The sequence below is a fragment of the Panthera uncia genome, chromosome A2 (genome assembly GCF_023721935.1).
Source record: "Panthera uncia isolate 11264 chromosome A2, Puncia_PCG_1.0, whole genome shotgun sequence".
Lineage (NCBI taxonomy): Eukaryota > Metazoa > Chordata > Mammalia > Carnivora > Felidae > Panthera > Panthera uncia.
The window spans coordinates 10149101-10171404 of NC_064816.1; the positions used below are offsets into that span (position 1 = coordinate 10149101).

The 22304-nt window shown below is 40.5% G+C and overlaps 3 pseudogenes; 1 reads left to right on the top strand and 2 right to left on the bottom strand.

Annotated features, from left to right (window-relative positions):
- Positions 1-220: 220 nt before the first annotated feature.
- LOC125929132 (olfactory receptor 7A17-like) lies at positions 221-1255 on the bottom strand (annotated as a pseudogene).
- Positions 1256-13884: 12629 nt separating this feature from the next.
- On the top strand, positions 13885-17531 carry LOC125928740 (olfactory receptor-like protein OLF4; annotated as a pseudogene).
- Positions 17532-19029: 1498 nt separating this feature from the next.
- On the bottom strand, positions 19030-19259 carry LOC125929137 (NADH dehydrogenase [ubiquinone] 1 subunit C1, mitochondrial-like; annotated as a pseudogene).
- Positions 19260-22304: the final 3045 nt, after the last annotated feature.

Consider the following 22304-nt stretch of genomic DNA (forward strand, 5'->3'; position numbering starts at 1 on the left):
ATTTGTGATCCAACAATTGGGAAACCACTGGGAAGGTATGAAAGTGGAGAAAGATGAAATGGTATATCAGACAGAGCAGAAGCTTGATAAAGTGAGTTACCTCAATGTATAGAGAAGTTGAATTCACACAAACGGAAATGCCAGGAAATAAATAGAAGGAGCAGGTTCTACTTCCCCAGACTGATCAAAGATTAGAAGTTCCTGGCTCTGAGGCTCTGAGCCCTGCAATCATGGGCGCATCTCTGGCCTCAGGATGATTGTCCCATGCATTGCTGGAACGCCAACGATTCTTTTCAGAGCCCTCTTTATGTCTTTGTTCCTCAGGCTGTAGATGAAGGGGTTCAGCATGGGCGTGACCACCGTGTACATCACCGAGGCTGTGGCACTTGAGAGTGAGCTCTGGGTAGCAGCAGAGCTGAGGTACACTCCTAGGCTCGTACAATAAAATAAGGAGACAACCGAGAGGTGAGACGCACAGGTGGAAAATGCCTTATACTTGCCCTGAGCTGATGAGATCCTATGTATGGAGGAAACTATCTTAGAATAAGAGTAAAGGATCCCACCCAGGGAGGCACCACCCAGCAGCACAGCTGTAAGATATATCACCATGTCATTAAGAAAGGTGTCAGAACAGGCAAGCTGGAGCATCTCATTGAGTTCACAGAAAAAGTGGGGGACATGCAAATGTGTACAGAAGGACAGCCACAACATCATTAAACTTTGTAACAAGGAATTCAGGACACACATGATCCAGGACACCAGAACCAGCAGCCCGCAGAGCCGGGGGTTCATGATGACCGTGTAGTGTAGGGGGTGACAGATGGCCACGAAGCGGTCATAGGCCATCACGGTCAGGAGAAAGACTTCTAATCCTGCAAAGTGTATGAAAAAATACATCTGTGTGATGCAGCCTGCATAGGTTATGACTTTGCACTGAGTCTGGATGTTCCACAGCATCTTCGGGACGGTGGTGGAGATGAAGCAGATGTCTGAAAAGGACAGGTTGGCCAGGAAGAAGTACATGGGCATGTGGAGGTGGGAGTCAGAGCCTACAGCCAGGATGATGAGCAGGTTCCCAAACACAGCAATTAGGTACATGGAGACAAAAAGTCCAAATATGAGGGGCTATAATGCTGGTTCCTCTGAAAATCCCAGAAGAAAAAATTCTGAAATTTGGGTATCATTTCCTGTTTCCATATGCTGGAGATGACTACCGGGGAACAAAGAAATAACATGACTAATTTTCTCAAAATGAACATTGCAAATATCATTGAAATTCTACAATTTTATATTCTATTCAGAGGATCAATTTCCATAGGTTTTTTGCAGAATTTTTCGCCTCTCAGGGAAAAATCTCCTCCCCTCCCTATGCCAGCTCTAACTAAGACTTCACATCCCCCAGTTAGCTTTTTCCCCAACTACTCATCTATTATATATTTTTAATGAGAAATTCTGAAATCTGTCACGCGTTTGAGGAATAACCTTGAGCACTACTCAGTGCACCTTCACGCAAAGTGTATAAGTGTCTAGAAACAAAAGCCTGTAGGGTTCAGTGATGGAGAAAGGGGATAAGCAAAGGAGACCAGATAAAATGTCAGGAGGTGACAGGTGATGTGAAGAAAAACAAAGCCTGTGTAAAGGGAAGCGTGGATGGAGGGATGGCTCTTCGTGGTTGTTCGGGCACACCGGCACACATGTAAACAGAGCCCTCGAGGAGACAGGAGACACAAGGTCCTCTGGGGAAGAGCGTGCCCGTCGGAGGGAACTATGAGTGCAACGGCTCTGAGGAAAGACGTGGGTTTTTCAAATTAATTTTTTAAAGCATGAGGGTGGTCGACACACCAGGTCACGTTAGTTTGGGGGGCACCACACAGTGATTCAACAAGTGTCAACATCACGCCCTGCTCACCAGGCTTGGAGCTGCCATCTGTCACCACACAGCCTGTGACAGCATCACTGACAGTATTCCCTCCGCTGGGCCTTTCACTCCTGTGAGTCTCCCCTTCCTGAACATGGAAGGAATTCCTCAACCGGAAGCCAGTGTCTCCCACTCCCCTTCACCATCCTGCCTTTTGTTGTTTGCATATTGTGTTAAAGACCCAGGCTCAAAAGAAATCCAGTGTGTCCAGGGGAAGGAGCGACAGGAAGACTGATGAGAGGTGGTGGCAGGGAATGTGGAGGAATGAGGTGGCCTCCCGGACACTGATGAAACTTCCCGGCACAAGGAACCCCTCCTTCACATGGTGTTCCTTGCACTTTATTAATTTCGTTTCCAAGGAATCTTTGAATAGAAATAGGCACCCTTCTTATATTCATTGTCAGTAGTAATCTGGCACCTGTATTTTAAGGGTCTCGTATTGGAGGTATGGGTTCCAGGACCTCTGTCTTGAGAACTGCTCATCACACACACACACACACACACACACACACACACACGCATGCTCTATAGCCTCCTTGGACCATGTCACAACCAGACTATTCTCACCTCCAGTCGCAATAATTAGGCAAACAATGATACAAGGCAAGCTGTGCAATATCAGATTGTCTTTCCTATAAGTTGCAAAAACATTCAAATTCTAGTGGTTAAGTCTCCCGTGAGCATGGAGACCTGGGTCTCGATTTTAAGGTGATCATTTTGTGTCCAGTATTTACAGAAACATAAAAATCAAATTCAAAAACTGACAGCAAGAAAACTGGGGAGAAAGATCTAATGAGCTCAGGTGGCCCCTGGTGATGGTGACGAGAAAGTGACCCTGGTTCTGGCGACACCCCAACCCCAGGTACATGTCCTTGATGCCCAGAATAATAAAGCAGCAAAAAGCAATTTATCCAAAAGAAAAAGTAGGAATGTCTTCATGTTAGCAAGACATCCCACCAGAATAACAAGGGAAAACACCCACAATTCACAAAAGGAAATACACAGGGTACAAGAAAAGTGGGGGATTTTAGAAAATTATTTGCTAAAGAACAACTTTTCTAAATGATATAAAATGCTAAACTTTTACAATCAGAAACCGGTTTTGAATTGGGGATCTCCACACGTTTGCTATTTGGACTTGGAGAACCAACCAAACTATTCTTTTTCTCCCCCCTGTAAATTCGAGTCAGGTAACATACAGCGTAATATTGGTCTCAGGAGCAGAATTCAGTGATTCATCACTTACCACACCCAGTGCTCATGGCGGCAATTGCCCTCCTTAATCCCACCACCCATCTAGCCCATCCCCACCCACCTGCCTCCATCAACCCTCAATTTGTTCTCTATAGTCATGAGTCTCTTCTGGTTTGTTTCCCTCCCTTCTTTTCCCCCACCACCCAACCAAACTATTGTCAATGCTAATATGCTTCCCCAAATGGTAGGGCTAGAGGTATCTATCCCACTCAGGTAGTTGGCAGATTTAGTGAATACGTCATACAGAGCTTAGCACTGCTCCCTGTGTTGACATTGAGTGCTTCTCACTGGTGAGGAGATTTGGCTGATTTTTTTTCTTCTCTCAAAGTCCCCATCGCTTCCCCACCTCTGGGGTCCCAAATCCACTGGCTTATTTCAGTTCCTTGTCCTGTCTCCACCTATCATGGGCTGGCGCCTCTCTAGCCGATAGTCACAATTACCCAAGAGGTCTTTCTAATATTGCAATTACACGACTGTCCACCTTAACCCCTTCCCAGTGACTCCCCCCTGGAGAATGAACCCCCAATTCCATACCTTCCAACACTTGGCTTGCCTCTCCTGACCGACCCACCTGCTTCACACTCACACCGCCTCACCCCTTCGATCTCACACACACCGAGCCTGAGTTGTAGCTTCCCTGGAAGGCCTGGCTCAGGTCTCAGAGCCTCTAGACCCCTGCTTCCCTCTGCTTGGAGTCACCCCCTGGTCCGTTTGGAGTTTTTCACCTTTTCTCTATCCTGAAAATCCCATCTCCTCTTTCAGAAGCAAGGAGTCCTCTCCCTCATGAATCTTCGTGGGTGTAGTTCCTTTTAATAGTCTCACAGAATATTAAATAGCCTATTTAATAGTCTCACAGAAAAAAAAGACTTTCTCTTGTGATAATTTAGATGTCAGGGTTATCAATGTGTAACTTTTATTTAATGCCATTCATTTCCCTGCTGGACTGTGGGCGCCCTGGGGCTATTATGCATACCCCCACCCTTTACCCCCAGACATAGCTTAGTTGGGATCACCAGGAATAAATACATATTGCATGAAGGAATGAGAGGCTCTGTGCTCACAGAAGTTGCCAGTGATGAGAGAGAGAACAGAATCAGGGAGCTACTAGCACCGGAACAGAGGACGCGAGAGAAGAATGTTGTCCATGTTCTTAGAATGGGAGCATTTGTGGGGTCAAGCTTGGTCTGCAAGAATAAACTAGAGTAGGAAAAATAAGGCACAGTAGAAAATATCAGAGCGCATCAGACGTGGTCAGGCTGCAAACGCAGCCATTTCGTGGTTCTCCTTGTAGAGCCGTAGACATGGGCGCGTGCGTGTGCACAAATGTGTTTCTGTGTTTGCCCCTGCAACGTGCTGGGTCACATGTAAATGGCATGTTTTGCTCCGGGGTAAAGTCAAAGTTCTCTTATCCGTGGCAGTACATGCAAGAATAGTTTCAAAAGAAGGGTAGTTCCTGCTAAGGAGGGGAAAGCAACATGAATAAGGAGCCTATTCTAGAAGCCAGGTTGCAGAGACAGTGGGCAGCCAGGGCGGGTGCTGGCGTCACTTCAGCGAACATCCGTTCGCTTCATACAGTGTCCACATCGGGCCCTTGTTTGGCTTTTATTCCCTATTTATTCCTATGTATTGGACCACACTTGCTCTCATATGGCCCAGGAACAGACGCAGCTGGCCCTTCTCTCACATTCCTTTGTAATTCCTGAGCTCTGGGTTTTAATCTCTTTTTTGACAAACTCATTGGGCGGCTCCACTCTTCCTGAGTTTTATCCAACGTGTGTAGGCGTCCCTACAACATGCTCTATAAAATCCTATACGTGCCCCCAAAACCTATTTCCTTTCTTCGTCTGTATATCCCTGAGGACGTCATGTCACACACACATTTACATCACCCCCTCTGCTTTCTTCATTTAATGTCAGATCCAAATGAGCAGGACCTCGCCTGATTGTTCATTTTTGCTATTTCATAAAGGTGTGCGTTCAGGCAGAAACACATCTTTTGAAAATGGAATTTATAAAATAAAAAGAATAGCAGGGAGAGGACCAGCAGAATAAACACAGTGGATTCCAAACAACCTTGTTAATCAAATCCAATTTTAAAAAGACTGTCTTCTGCCATAAAAGATAGACAATGACAATAAGTTCATGACATTAACACAGGTGTCTAAATCAAAATGGAATGGGGAAAAAAACTAATAAAAAAGAATAGGAAAATATCATTTATAATTATCACTGCTTTTTAAAATAGCGCAGAGAGCAGTATCTAAAATTCTAATTTCATCCTATATAATAAACATAGGTGGAATCACGCATCCTTGTGAGAAGGATATAAGTTGAATGAGAGAGGAATTCATGTTTCCACAGGACGGCAAAAGGACGATTGCTAGTTTAGAAAATAGATCCAATCACAAAAAAAAGGTAGCAGTGAGGAAGCACAGATGGGAGGTAGGTGGCAATACATACAAAAGGCAGTTTATTACTACAAGGCACATAAAAAACAATGGGTGAGGGACAAACTATGACTAGTTGACAGGTTTGGCCACTCACAATTTATAAACTCTCAACAAATACATCTGTACATACATACAAGAACTAAACAGCAAATAGCAAACTTGGCTTAAAATTTTGCAATTGTGTTTTTTGTTTGTTTCACATTTTTGTTTAAATTCTAGTTGGTTAACTTAGTGTGATACTGGTTTCAGGAGTCAAATCACGCATTTGAAAGAATGCAATCAAAAAGAAGAAAGAAAATGATTTAGCAAGAATGACAAACAAAAACAAGAATAAGAATGCTCCGAACCTAGGAAACCAGGCAAAGAATTTTTGCAGATAATTTGCTGCAAAGAAAGTAAATGGCTAACACCCCAAAACTGTATTCCGTCTCTAGGTAATGAAAAAATTGTCAAGTAAAGCCCTCTAGCATATTCCTGTTGTGCTTTAAATAAACTGTTTAAGTGAATATCTAATGGAGAGAAGATTCTGTGAAATGTATGTCTCCAGAACTGTGGTTGCAAGATCGTGGCTCCCTCCATTGGTCTGGATCTTTCTAACGGATACAGAATATGCTCCAAAATACCCCATCTTAAAAATATTTTTTAAATTCCCTCACTGCACTGCACCCCCCTCCATACCTAATAGTGTATTTTCCTATTCCCTTTTACTGCAACACTCCTTGGAAGTGTTCAAAGTTTCCAGGAAGACGATACCTCCCACTCCTTCGTTAGTCTCACCCAACTGGACTTTGATTACCACCACTTAGTTGTCGACAATAATCCTTGCATTAGCAATTTCAACAGACATTCCTTTTTTAAAAAACATTTTAAATATATTGATTATGAATGAATGAGTTCACCACACCAACAAACACAACAATCTCTCAGATCTGGGACAGGATGGTTAGGCTCTCAGGTGACCTCATCCATTCTCCCTGAACCTTTCCTGAAATACTTGCTGAGCTCTGAGACTCACCTGCTTGGGGTCTCTGAGAGGAAGGTCTCCAAGTGGAGGTCAGAATTCCTCCCTGTTGGTTGATGATAGAGAGCAAGCTCTATTTCCAGACAGCCGGAAGGAGTGCTAGGACCCCAAATGCAAAAACCATGTCTCCTCCAGCTTCATGTAGAACATGTTCAGGGTCTGCGGCAGAGGAGATATTTATAGTCTCTTATGTTTGCTGTATCTGTTCTCTATAACTGCTCATTAGACACATTTCCCATTATTACTCCAACCTCTGAGCACATCTCCCCATGGGAACTTATCTGGACAGAATGGAATTTTTTCCTATAGGTTCTCTGTTCCCAGGAGATCAGGTTAGAATCCAGGTATATCCAGGGTGCCTGAGTGGCTCGGGGAGTTAAGTGTTCAGCTTTGGCTCAGGTCATGATCTCATGGTTGGTGGGTTCAAACCCCACATTGGGCTCTGTGCCGACAGCTCAGAGCCTGGAGCCTGCTTCAAATTTTAAGTCTCCCTCTCTCTCTGTCCCTCCCCCGACTCATGCTCTGTCTCTGTCTCTCAAAAATAAGTAAAATGTTAAAAATTAAAAAAAAAAAAAAAACAATTCAGGTGTATCCAATTTTTATTATTCCTCCTTGAACTTTCCTGGCTTCCAGAGCTCTAACATTGAAACTTTTCACAGCCCGGAGTGAAAGTTTTTTCCAAATATAAGACTCAGGAACCTGGGTCTCCAAAACATTGTGTTTTGGTGAGAACACAACTCCTACTAGCTCCAGAAAATTTCTATTCCTTCTTCAACAAGCAAAGGTAGGTTCCTTTGCTATGAAATCATGGGTACAACAATCCTTGGATTCATAATTCTTTTGACAAGTCAAGTAGGAGTTATGTATTTTTAAGTTGACATTTATTAGACGTTTGGTTATTCAAGCTATATTACAAAGCTGTAGTCATCAAGACAGTATGGTACTGGCACAAACACAGACACACAGATCAATGAAACACAATAGAGAACCCAGAAATGGACCCACAATGATATGGTCAAATCTTTGACAAAAAAGGTAAGAATATCCAATGGAAAAAACGCAGTCTGTTCAACAAATAGCGTTGGAAATTGGTCAGCAACATGCAGAATGAAAATGGACCACTCTCTTACACCATACACAAAAATAAATCCCAAATGGATGAAAGGCCTAAATGTGAGACAGGAAGTAACCAAAATACCTAGAGGAGAACACAGCGAAATATGTCTTTGACCTTGGCCATAGCAACTTATTAGACATGTTGCCTGGAGGCAAGGGAAATAACAATGACAACCAAAAAAACATGAACTGTTGGGATTTTATCAGTGTGAGAAACTTCTGCACAGTGAAATAAACAACCAAGAAAACTAAAAGGCTGCCTCAGGAATGGAGAAGATATTTTCAACTAACATATGGGATACATATTCCATTGTGTGTATGCATATGTGTACATGTGTGTGTGTGTACGTACCCCATTTTCCTTATCCATCTGTCTATTTATAGACACTTAGGTTGCTTCCGCATTTTGTCTATAATAAGTAATGCTGCAATAAACATAGGAGTGCATATATCTTTTCAACGTAGCGTTTTTGTTTTCTTTGGAAACAGTAGTGGAATTATTGGATCATAGAATAGTTCTATTTTTAAGTTTTGAGGAACCTCCATACTGTTATCCGCAGTGGCTGCATTCCCACCAACAGTGCATGAGGGTTCCTTTTTCTCTACACCCTCACCAACATTTGTTTTTTTCTTGTGTATTTGATTTTAGCTATTCTGCCAGGTGTGAGGTGGTATCCGATTGTGCTTTTGATTTGCATTTCCCTGATGATGAGTCATGCAGAGCATCTTTTATGTGTCTGTAGTCATCTGGATGTCTTCTTTAGAGAAATGTCTATTCAGGTCCTGTGCCCATTTTTTAATTTGATTGTGTGGGGTTTTTTTTTTTTTGGTGTTTAGTTGTATGAGTTCTTTATGTATTTTAGATATTAACCCTTTGTCAGATATGTCACTTGCAAATATCTTCTTCCATTTACTAGGGGTTTTTTTTGTTTTATTGTTTCCTTTGCTGTGTAAAAGCCTTTAATTTTGATGCAGCCCCAATAGTTTATGTTTACTTCTGTTTCCCTAGCCTTGGGAGACCTATCTAGAAAGATGTTGCTATAGCTGATGTCGGAGAAATTACTGCCTGTGTTCTTTTCTAGGATTTTTATGGTTTCAGGTCTCACATTTAGGTCTTTAATCTGTTTTTAGTTTGTTTTTGTGTGTGGCATAAGAAAGTGGTTCTGTTTCATTGTTTTACATGTAGCTGTCCAGTTTTCCCAGCACCATTTATTGAGAAGACTGTCTTTGCCCAATATTGTCACCTCTTTTGTCATAGATTAATTGACCATATAATCATGGTCATGGAGTCTCTATTCTGTTTCATTGACCTATGTGTCTACTTTCGTACCAATACCATACTGTCTTAATTACAACAGCTTTGTAGTATATCTTGAAATTTGGTAGGTCTGGTCTTCTTTCTCAGGATTGCTTTGGCTATGCAGGGTCTTCTATAGTTCCATACAAATTTTAGCATTATTTGTCCTAGTTTTGTGAAAACTACTGGTGGTATTTCAATAGTGATTGCATTGAATCTGTAGATGGCTTTGGGTAGTACGGACGTTTTCACAATATTGATTCTTCCAGCCCATGAGCATGGAATATCTTTCCAATTATTTATCTTCTATTTCCTTCATCGGTGTTTTATAGTTTTTGGAGTATAGGTCTTTCACTTCTTTGGTTGAGGTTATTCCTAAAGATTTTATTCTTCTTGGTGCAATTGTAAATGGTGTTTAAAAACATTTTTTGTTCTTTCAGCTACTTCACTGTTAGTGTATAGGAATGTTGCTTATTACTGGGTATTGATTTTTTATCTTGTACTTTACTGAATTAATTTATTACTTCTAGTAATTTTATTGATTGATTGATTGAAATTCAAGTTAGTTAACATACAGTGTAGTATTGGTTGCAGGAGTAGAACCCAGGGATTCATCACTTACATATAACACCCAGTGTTCATCCCAACAAGTGCCCTCCTCAATACCCATCACCCATTTAGCCCATCCCCCATGGTTGCTGGGTTCCCTCCAGCAACCCTCAGCCTGTTCTCTGTATTCAAGAGTCTCATGGTTTTCTCCCTCTCTGTTTTTATTGAACTTTTCCTTCCCTTTCCCTATATTCATCTGTTTTGTTTCTTAAATTCCACATATGAGTGAAATCATCACATTTATCTTTCTCTGACTGAGTTATTTCTCTTAGCATAATACACTATAGTTTCATCCACTTTGTTTCAAAAGGCAAGATTTCACTCTTTTTGATTGCTGTGTAATATTCTACCATATGTTATATACCACATCTTCTTTATCCATACTTCTAGTAATTTGTTGGTAGAATTTTCTGGAATTTTTATGTATAGTGTCCTATCATCTGAAAATAGTGGCTGCTTAACTTACTTCTTACCAATATGGATACCCCTTATTTCTCTTTCTTGTCTGATTGCTGAGGCTAGGACTTCCAATACTATGTCGAATAAAACTGTGAGAGTGCACATCTTTGTCTTGTTCCTGACATTAGGGGGAAAGATCTCAGTTTTTCCCCATTGAGTATGATGCTGGCTGTGAGTTTTTCACTTATGGCATTTATTATGTTCAGGTATGTTCCCTCTTTATTGAGAGTTTTTGTCATGAATGAATGCTGAATTTTGTCAAATGCTTTTTCTGCATCTATTGATATGATCATATGTTTTTTATCCTTCATTTTGTTTATGTAGTATATGATATTGATTTTCAAATATTGAAACATCCTTGCATCTCTGAAATAAATGCCACCTGATCAAGGTCAATGATTATTATAATATATTGTTGTATGTGGTTTGCTAGTATTTTCGTGAGGATTTTTGCATCAATCTTCATCAGGGATAGTGGCCTATAGTTTTCTTTTTTTGTGGGGTCTCTGGTTCTGGTAGCAGGGTAATGCTGGCCTTATAGAATGGATTTGGAAGCCTTCCCTCTTCTTCTATACTTTGGAAGAGTTGGAGGAGAATAGATATTAACTCTTTAAATGTCTGGTAGAATACACCTGTAAATCATCCATCTGGTCCTGAACTTTTAGTTTTGAGTAGTTTTCTGATTACCAATTCCATTAAAAAAATTTTTTTAATGTTTTATTTATTTATGAGACAGAGAGAGACAGAGCATGAACGGGGGAGGGTCAGAGAGAGAGGGAGACACAGAATCGGAAACAGGCTCCAGGCTCCGAGCCATCAGCCCAGAGCCTGACGTGGGGCTTGAATTCACGGACCGCGAGATCATGACCTGAGCTGAAGTCGGACGCTTAACCGACTGAGCCAACCAGGCACCCCTTTTTAAAAATTTTTTTTTAATGTTTTATTTCCAATCCCATTTTTTATTGACAATTGGTCTGTTCAGATTTTCTATTTCTTCCCAGTTCCATTTTGGAAGATTGTATGTTTCTAGGACTTTATCCATTTCTTCTAGGTTGTCCACTTTGTTGGCATATAATTTTTCATAATATTCTCTTGCCATTCTCTGCATTTCTGTAGTGTCAATTGTTACTTCTGTTCTTTTGTTTCTGATTTTACTAATTGGGTCCTTTCTCTTTTTTCATGATGAATGTGGCTCAAGGTTTGTCAATTTTGTTTATCGTTTCAAAGGAACAGCTCTTGGTTTCACTGGTATTTTTCCATTGCATTTTTTAGTCTCTGTATCATTTATTTCTGCCCTGATCTTTATTATTTCCTTTCTTTTGCTCACATTCGACTTTGTTTAGTCTTCAGGAAAGAATATTTTGAATACAAAATAGTACCTGATAGTAATTTAGAGCAGGCATATCAAACATGAATGGCCTTAACTTCATTTCATTGGTCCTGTATCCATACAGACACCTGTTTTCTTTCTAGTTCTTTCTAGTTAGAGGACAGACCTTCCATCCTGGTTCGATGTGAATCAGCTACTAATGTTCTAGATCCTCCCATCAGCCATGCTCCACTAGACTTTTTTCCTTTTAACCCTATCACTGAGGTGTAATTATATACAATAAACTGCACCCATTTAAAGTTTACAGTTGGACCCTTGTGGTGAGCACAACATAAAGAGTCGTCTGTCAAATCACTATGTTGTACACTTGAAACTATCAATGACACTTCAATAAAATTTTTTAAAATAAATTGTAGAGTTTGCTCAATTAAAGGAGTCATAAATATTTAGAAGCATATTGTGAATGATTCCATTTATATGTAATTCCAGAAAGTGCACAATAAGCTTTAACTACTTTGTTCTGTAACTTATTAAAACTTTTAATGTTTATTTATTTTTGAGACAGAGGGAGACAGCGTGCGAGTGGGGGGAGGGGCAGAGAGAGAGGGAGACACAGAATCTGAAACAGGCTCCAGGCTCTGAGCTGTCAGCACAGAGTCCAATGCGGGGCTCAAACCCACGAAGTGTGAAATCGTGACCTGAGCTGAAGCCGGACACTTAACAGACTGAGCCACCCAGGTGCCCCTGTTCTGTAACTTATTAAAATTTAATTTTCTTGAGTCTCAGTTTTCTTATTTCTGAAGGTAATGCAGGATAACAAAACTAATTTCAGAGGAATATTGTGGGGAATGAACAAATGTGTGGTAATATTTTGATTCCTAAGAAAATGTTCAAGGGGTATGGTGTGTGTGTGTGTGTGTGTGTGTGTGTGTGTGTGTGCGTGTGTGTTTATACACATTTTTCTTTCAAGTAAACATATGTGCATACACACAGACTCATTATTAGGCAATATTTCATGTCAAAAATAAACTGGAGAGAAAGTGGGAGAGGATAAAAATGATAAGAATGAAAACTTGGATTAACATGAAAGTAAAAGCATATAAAGATTTGGACATAAAAATTTAAGATAGAACAAGTGACCTTAATATTTCAGGTTTTGTCCCTCAGTGCCTGCACGTCAGTATGGCTCATAGCTTGGGAGATTTTCTCTACCAGCTGTTGGGGTTGAGCAACTCCAAAGTGACTTTAGATTTCTTAATCTACATAAACTGATATTTCGACACCAAATGTCCTTATCTGAGAGAATATGAATGAATAATATTCAAGGCTGAATTTCATTTCCCTTGAAGAGAGTGTTATTGGATAACTATCTGGAATAGATATTTATTGTGGTTGAGACAAATTCCATGCTGCAGGCTTAGAACAAATACATTTATGTTCTGATAGTTCTGGAAGTCAGAAGTCTGAAGTAGGTCTCCCTGGGCTAAAATCACTCTGCAGAGAAGAGTTCATTCTGGAGGTCTGGGGAATGAAAGCCACCTTTATTCCCTAGTTCATGGTCCCTCCCTTCATCTGCAAAGCCAGCAACATAGCATCTCAAAATTTCTCTGTGATTCCTACTCTTCTGTCTCTGTCTTCCATATCGGGAGGTACCTTGTGATCTATTGAGCCCACCTGGATAATCAGAACAAGTTTATCTTCAGGTCAGCTGGCTAACAATGTTAATACCATTTGTCACCCTAATTCTCCCTTGCCGTGACACAAGATATATTCGAAAAGTCTGGAGATTAAGATGTGGACATATTTGGGGGACATTATTCTGCCTACTAGAAGTCTTTTTCAGGGGTATATTTGGGGTCAGCTCAGGGTCCCTCAGATTAAAGAATCAAACACAGACTTTATTTCGGACTCTAGGGTGAGTCCTTAGACTTTTCTTTCAAAACCATACATGAAGAGGATCACGTGCCTCATTTATTAAAATTACTTCAAAACTATAAATGGTAAAGTAAACCCTCAATTCAATGAATTCACTATCAACTCAAGGCGAAGGTGAAGTGCAAGCTGGTTAGACCTCTGGAAGGCAGGCAAGTTCATGAGCGTGAGTAATACAAAACTGGACTCACCTGACTTCTAATCTAAACTCCCAGGAACAGAGTGTCAGCAGGAAATTTTTCCTTTCTGTGCACTCCAGTGGTCCATGGAGAAATCATGTGCTCCAAGGTGGGAGTAACAATGGCAACAGCGTCTAATGAGCAGACATAAGGAGCTGGAAATGTCTCCTTCACTGCAAAACCATAGCATATGAAACCTTGGAATGGCCAGGACATGGTTGTTGCTTTGGGGCTCCCAAGTCTGGGGGAGGAGGGACCAATGTTTCACTCCTTCCTGCTGTCCTGTCTGGGAAAAGAGTTTCGGTCTCCGTGATCAATCATGCAGGGAGGAAGTCAGACCTCCAAGTGGAGACTTTCATCTTCTAGACCCCAACCAGATGAGTCTGAGAGCTCAGCAGGTATTTCAAGCAAGGTTCTGAGAGATTGGAACCTGAGAGCTTTCACCTGAGGTTACCTGAGACTAGGTAGACACATTTATAATTAATTTACATAGTATGTTCAAAAGAGAAGCGTCCATTGGACTCAGCAATACAGGGATCATTGTTGACAATGAGTGGTGGGAACGGAAGTCCAGTTGGATGAGACTGAGGAAGGAATAGAGGGGCATAAAGTGGTTCCAGTGAAATTAGAACATGTCCAAGGAGTTTTGCAGCCAAGGAGAGTAGGAAAACAGAGTGTTAGGCTTGGAGGCATGTGCCCTGAGCTTTTTAAGGAATGGTGGTTTTGAGCACGCTCTGTATTTATAGAAAGACCCAGAGCCATAGAGGTAGCTGTTTCCTTGTAACAGCACTTCTTGAGACACACACTTCTTGGCATCATCTTTCACGGTGAGTATTCACATAAAAATGTGTGTTTAATTTGCAAAAGAGTGTATGCTAACTAGCTTTACTGCGTAATACTTCATTACCAAGTTGTATAGAAACTAGGAAGATATTTGTTCAACATAGAAGAAAAAACTCAGCCAATCTCTTCATCAGTGATAATCATCCACTTACTAATGAGAAGGAACCATTGTAAGCCTTTTACATACACTGACTAACGCTGTCTACCACCCTAGGAGGATGGACACTGCTCTCCCCACTCTTTGAGTAAGGATATTCACATTTGGAATGGATTCATTGTCTTTCCCAAGTTCAAATAGCTTAATAGGATAGATCTGACCTTCGAAGCCTGGTTTTCTGATTCCAAATGCTTTGCATTTAAAATCATTCAGAAAAACCTTTTATTATTGCAGCTTGAAAAATCCCCTTCTGTTGTTGTACAGTGTATATTTTCTGTTGTCAATTGCAGGTTTATTCCCTTCGCACATTTTCTAGAGAGACATGCGATCAGTAAAAGATCCTGACATCATAAAAAATACCCCTCCTTTCTTGTTTAGGTACATTTTTTCCCAGCTATCTTAATTATTGTGGGCATCAAATGGATGTAACTGGGGCTGGAATGCTGCCAGAACCAGGGAAGCTTTCCTTTCATCACAGTCTCTCAGGGACAATTGGAGCTTATTAGATCTTTTTTCCCCTGTTCCATTTCTTTCCTGTCTGTGTTTTTGGAACTGCTTTTTTATGTTTCTTTAAATACAGGACACAAGGGGAACCTGAGTTGCTCAGTCTGTTAAGCACTCAGTGCTTGGTTTCAACTCAGGTCATGATTTCCCAATTTGGGGGTTCAAGCCCCGTGTCGGGCTCTGTGCTGCCAGCACAGAGGATTCTCTCTCTCCCTCCCTCTCTCTCTCTCTCTGTCCCTTAAATAAGTATACTTTAAAGAAAATACAGGACACAAGATGATCATATTAAAAGGGCTCCCATGTTTACATGTCCATTGGAGGCATACTCAACAAAATTTAAGTACTATTTACACATTCTCTAGGATAAAGGTAATCTGATGTTGACAGCTTGCCTTGTACCATTTCTTTCAAAAGTATGGTGGTTGAGGGCGGGAAAAGCCTGATAGCAATCAGTGCCAGGATGCCATAATGCACTCAGTGTGTGTGTGTGTGTGTGTGTGTGTGTGTGTGTGTGTGCATGTGTGTGCATGTCTGTGTTGTAGGGTATGAATTGTCCTCAGGGCAATGAATTGTACCTGAGTTCATATACTCCAATATGTGACCCTTAAATACCAGGATGTCAACCAACAGATGGAAATAAGAAAGGGAATATCTCTATTCACAGAATATCTTGGGAAAAATTAATAAAATGCAAAGAACCATGGGAAGGAAGGACTCCCTGTGTCTTGAAGTTTCTGTCCATTTATTAACTGGATTATTTTGGGGGGTGTTGAGTTTGATAAGTTCTTTACAGATTTTGGATACTAACTCTTTGTCAGATAGGTCTTCTGCTAATATCTTCTCCCATTCCGTAGGTTGCACTACTAGGTATTTGCCCAAAGGATAAAAAAATACTAATTCAGAGGGATACATGCACAAGGATGTTATAGCAATATTATCTCAAATAGCCAACCTAGGGAAATAGCCCAAGTGTCAATCGATTGGTGAACGGGTGAAGCAGAGTTTACACACACACACACACACACACACACACACACACACACTCGGCCATCAAAAAGAATGAAATCTTGCCATTTGCAATGATGTGGATGGAGCTAGAGAGTAGTATGCTCAGCAAAATAAGTCAGAGAAAGACAAAAACCGTAAAATTTCACTCATATGTGGAATTTAAGAAACAACAGAAAACAAGAAAAGGGAGAAAAATAACACAAATCAAGAAGCACACTCTTAACGATAGAGAACACACTGATGGTTACCAGAGGAGAGAAAGGTGGGGGGATGGGTAAAATAGGTGATGGGGATTAAGGGTTGCACCTGTTGTGATGAGCACCGGCTGTTTATGGAAATGTTGAATCACTATACTGTGCACCTGAAACTGATATTACACTGCATGTTAACTAACTGGAACTTAAATCAAAACTTTAAAAAATGAAAAATAAATAAATGGTAATACACGAGTAAAGCTCATTTGCTTGAAAAATACTCATGTTATTATTTTCTCTCCTAGTATTCAACTCCACCACATGGGACTCAGCAATGATACACACATTTCATTTTTTTCTTTGGGGGTTTTCAGAGGAACCAGAATTACAGCCCCTCATATTTGGGCTTTTCCTCTCCATGTACCTGATCACTGTGTTTGGCAACCTGCTCGTCCTCCTGGCTCTGACTTCCGCCTCCACACCCCCATGTACTTCTTCCTGGCCAACCTGTCCTTTGTAGACATCTGCTTCACCTGCACCACCGTCCTGAAGATGCTCTGGAACATCCAGACCCAGAGTAAGGTCATAACCTATGAGGACTTCATCACCCAGATGTACTTTTTCCTACTCTTCATGGGACTGGACAACTACATCCTGACCGTGATGGCCTATGACCGATTTTTGGCCATCTGTCACCCCCTCTGCACTACACGGGCATCATGAACCCCCGGCTCTGTGGGCTGCTGGCTCTGGTGTCCTGGATCATGAGTGTCCTGCATTCCTTATCACAAAGTTTAATGGTGCTGCAGCTGTACTTCTGCACACACATCACTTTTTCTGTAATTTAATCAGATGATCCAACTTGCCTGCTCTGGCACCTTTCTTAATGACACAGTGATGTATTTTTTAACCGTGTTGGTGGCTGGTGGTCCCCTTGCTGGGATCCTTTACTCTTATTCTAAGATTATTTCCTCCATACATAGAATCCCATCAGCTCAGGGTAAGTATAAAGCATTTTCCACCTGTGCGTCTCACCTCTTGGTTGTCTCCTTACTTTATTGTACGGTCCTGGGAGTATACTTTAGCTCTGCTGCTACCCAGAGTTCACGCTGAAGAGCAACAGCCTCAATGATCATGCCTATGCTGAACCCCGTCATCTACAGCATGAGGAACAAAGACATAAAGAAGGCTCTGATGAGATCCTTCGGGATGGCAAGTGTAAAAGAGACCATTGTCCTGCTAGTGAAGAAGTGCCCTTGACTGCAGGGCTCAAAGCCATGATTCTTTGAACATCGTGAAATAGAATTTGCTGTTATGTATTTCCTGAAATTTCCATTTCTTAGAAATCAGCTTCTCTATACAATTTCAGAAAACTCAGTTTACTAAGCTGTCTGCTCTGTCCAATATATACACAAGTTTTTCCCTTTGTCGGTTTTCATGTGTTCCCACAATTCTTTCTGGCCTTGGGTCAGACATATTTGAAAATTTCCACATCTTTTTGTGGCACCTGGGTGGCTCAGTCAGTTGAGTGTCCAATTTCAGCTCAAGTCATGGTCTCATGGTTCATGAGTTTGAGCCCTACAGCAGGCTCACTGCTGTCAGCACAGAGACCACTTCGGATCCTCTGTTCCACTCTCTCTCTGTATCTCCCCCTCACCTGCTCTCTCTCTCAAAAAAAAATATAACTAAACCTTAAAAAAAGAAAATTTCCATATCTTTTATAGGACAGCTTTAATGATGTCTTAGAAATGTTTCTTCTTGGGGCGCCTGGGTGGCTCAGTCGGTTAAGCGTCCGACTTCAGCTCAGGTCACGATCTCGCAGTCCGTGAGTTTGAGCCCCGCGTCGGGCTCTGGGCTGATGGCTCAGAGCCTGGAGCCTGCTTCCGATTCTGTGTCTCCTTCTCTCTCTGCCCCTCCCCCGTTCATGCTCTGTCTCTCTCTGTCTCAAAAATAAATAAATGTTAAAAAAAATTTTTTTTTAAAGAAATGTTTCTTCTCAAATGATATATATCACATGTATATATGACATATATCATACATATATAACAATTTCTTTTTTAATTTAATTTTAATTTGTTTTAATTCCAGTATCATTAACCTACAGTGTTACATTAGTAACACTTTATTTATTCATTCATCCACTTGAACATCTCGGTTGTTTCCATGTCTTGGCTATTGTAAATCATGTTGCAATGAAATGGGGGTGTGTATATCTTTTTGAATCTGTGTTTCTGTTTTCTTCAGATAAATGCTCAGAAGTTTCATTGCTCAATCATATGGTAGTTCAATTTTTAATTTTTCAAGGAACCCCCACACAGGTTCCCACAGTGATTGAACCAGTTTACATTCCCACCAACAGTACGCGGGGGTTCCCTTTTCACCACATCCTCACCAACACATGTTGTTTTTGTCTTTTTGAAAGTAACCATTTTAATAGGCATGAAGAGATATCTCATTGCAGTGTTAATTTGTATTTCCCTGGGGGTTAGTGATGGCAAACATTTTTTCATGTATCTGTTAGCCATCTGTATGTCTTTGGTGGAAAAATGCTTATTCAGATCCTCTGCCCATGTATGAATCATATTGTTTGCTTTTCTTTTTATTTTTTTTCATTTCATTATTTTTCATTCATGAAAGCTGATTTGACATACATCCGCATAGAACCTTTTCTCTCATGTCTACAGCTCAACACACTGCTGAATCCAAAGGAGCTGGTGCCATTACTATGTGGAGTATATTGTATTAGTGTTTCAGTCATTTATTCCGGCCCATTTCTTCTTTTATACTCTAAAACATCTTCATTATGCTGTTTGGTCAGATAGATCCACAAGAAGCTGGAGGTGCCCAAGGTCAACCCAACTTTCATCCAGTCGGGTCTGTCACGTGGCAGCTCCTGAATGTAGGACCTTGATGGCACTGAAGACCAGTTGGGAGTCTGGCCAGATCCAGAAGCTTGGAGAAGGGGTGCAACAATGAAGTCAGGGCCATCTTCCTGGGCTGGGGTCCTTTTCTGTCTTTGCTATTGAGTTTTTTATATACTTCGGGATATTTACCTCTTATGATATGTATGATTTGCAAATATTCTCTGCCACTCGAGAGGTTGCCTTTTCATTTTGTTGATGGTTTCCTTGCCATGCAGAAGATTTACTTTGATGTAGACCCTGCTTATTCTTGCTTTTGTCCTCTTGTTTTTGATGTCAGATCCCAAAATCATTGCCAAAATCAAAATGTTTTTTTCCCCAGGAGTTTTATGGCTTCAGGTCTTATGTTCAAGTCTTTAATCCACTTTGAGTTACTTTTTGCCTGTGGTGTAAGACAGTGGTCCAGTTTTATTCTTTTGCGTGTGGCTCTCCAGTTTACCCAACACCATTTGCTGAAGAGACTGTTCTTACCTTACTGTATATGTTTGCCTCCTTTGTCATAAACTAATTAACCATATATACAATGGATTTGTTCCTGGGCTGTCGATTCTGTTGCATTGATCTGTGTGTTTTTTATGCCAATAACATGCCGTGTTGGTTACCATAGCTTTGTAACATAGTTTGATGCCTCCAGCTTTTCTCTTCTTTCTCAAGATTGCTTGGCTATTTGGTTCTTTTGTGGTTCCAGACATACAGTAGAAGTGCTTGTTCTATTTCTATTTAAAAAAAAAGTGCCATTGGAATTTTGACAGGGAGTGCTCTGAATCCACTGATTGCTTTGGGTATATGGACATTTCAACAGTATTCATTCTTCCAGTCAATGAGCATGGCCTATTTTTTCATTTATTTGTGACTTCATTTCTTTCAGCAATTGTCTTATAGTTTTCAGTATACAAGTGTTTCACTGCCTTGATTAACCTTGTTCTCAGGTATTTTATTCTTGTTTATGCAGTTGTAAATGAGATTGTTTTCTTCATTTTTCTTTCTGATAGTTTGTGATTAGTGTGCAGAAATGCAGCCAATTTTTGTATATTGACGTTATAGCCTGCTGAATTCATTTTTCAGTTATAAGGGATTTTTTTCTTTTAAATAATCCATTGAAATGCAATGGCACACAATAAGCTAAACATATTTAAAATGCCATATAGTTGGTTACGCAACTGACTCTTGATTTCGGCTCGCATCACGATCTCACAATTGTGGGGTCAAGCCCCACACTGAGCTCTACACTGACAGCATGGAACATGCTTCGGATCCTCTCTATTTCTCTCTCTCTGCCCTTCCCCTGCTCTTGCACTCAATCAATCAATCAATAAATAAATTTTAAAAAAATAGTAAAATGCAAAATATTCTGAATTAAAGGAATCATACAAAAACCGAGTTCATACTGCCTAAATCCATTTAAATGTAATTCAAGAAAGTGCACAAAAGCTTTAAAGCTTTGTTACATAATCGTAAACATTGTGATCCACCCGAAACCTCTGTTTTCTTAGTTCTGATGGTGATGTGGGTTAATACGTCTAATTCAGGCAGCTGTGTTTAGGAATAAGTACAGTGTTTGGAAATACTGGGTGAGTCCAAGAAGTCTTTCATAAGTAGGGAGTGTATGTACGTGCACATATCTATGCATTTGTATATTATTTCATACAAATACACTCTTATCAATGTATGTATGACACAGACACAGGAATCCCATCTTCAATGTTGAAAGGATATTTGGAGAGGATAGAAATCAAACCAATGAATGTTTGAATTAATATGGAGTTTTAAAAGTGTAGGAATTTAGACTCAAATACTTAAAGTATAATGGGTGAACTTAATTTTAGTAATAAATGACATTTTTGCTCTTCTTTTCAATGTTTACTTATTTACTTTGAGACACAGAAAGAGGGAGAGAAAGAGAAGGTGGATGGGGAATGGGGAGAGAGAGAGGGAGAGAGAATCCCAAGCAGGCTTCACACTGTCAAACCAGAGCCCAATGTGGGGTTGATCCCACAACCACGAGATCATGATATTAGCCAAAATCAAGAACCAGTTGCTTAACCGACTGAGGTACTGAAGCACCCCAGATTACCTTTTTTTATATCAATGCATAAAGGCCTCAAAACCAGAACTTATGTTTAAATCTAAAGTCACAGAGTGCCTGGTTGGCTCAGTTGGTAGAGCATGCAATTTTTTGGGGGGAAAGATATTATTTTTAAGTAATCTCTGCACCCAACATTGGGCTTAAACCCACAAACCTGAGATCAAGATTCCCACCCTCCATGGACCTAGCCAACCAAGAGCTGCACGCATGTGACACTTGATCTCAGGGTCATGAGTTCAATCCCTATGTTAGGCGTATTTATATAAAATAGATAGATAGATAGATAGATAGATTGATAGATAGATAGATAATAGATAGATAGATAGATAGATAGATAGAGTCACATTTATATTTTATCAATGAGGAGTTCACTTTTTCCATTCCTTTTAAGAAATGGAGCAGAAGCTCCAAAATGACTTTATTTTTTTTCTTCCAGTTGAGGTTGGATTTCAACACAGAATGCCCTTACCAAGAGAAGAGAAATGAATTAACTGAGAGACTAAAATGCCTTTTCCTCCAAAACCATTTTATTGGATGAATTTCTATATTACATTGCTATTTCTGATTAACAGATTACCACACTAGAAGCTCAAAAGAAACACATTTATGCTATTACTATTTAGAGGTCAGAAGCCTGAAGTAAGTCTCCATAGGCTAAAATCAAGATGTCTGCAGGGCCTGGTTCCTTCATGGATGCTCCAGGAGAGACCGTCTTCTTTCCTATTGTGGTTTCTAGGGACAACAAGCATCCTTTGGCTCGTTGCCCTTTCTGCATCTTGAAAGCCAGCAATGTGGTGTCCTCACATCTCTCTCTGATCCAACTACTCTGCCTTCCTCTCCTACATTTGGAGGACCATGGTGATTACATTAGTGCCACCTGCACAATCTTGGCCAACCTTAGTTTAAGGTCAGCTCATTACCAGCCTTGTTCCACTTGCTACTTTAATCTCCCCCCCTTACTATAAAAATAAACACATTGAAAGTTTCTAGGGTTTAGAATGTGGACATCAGAAGGCTCTTATTCTG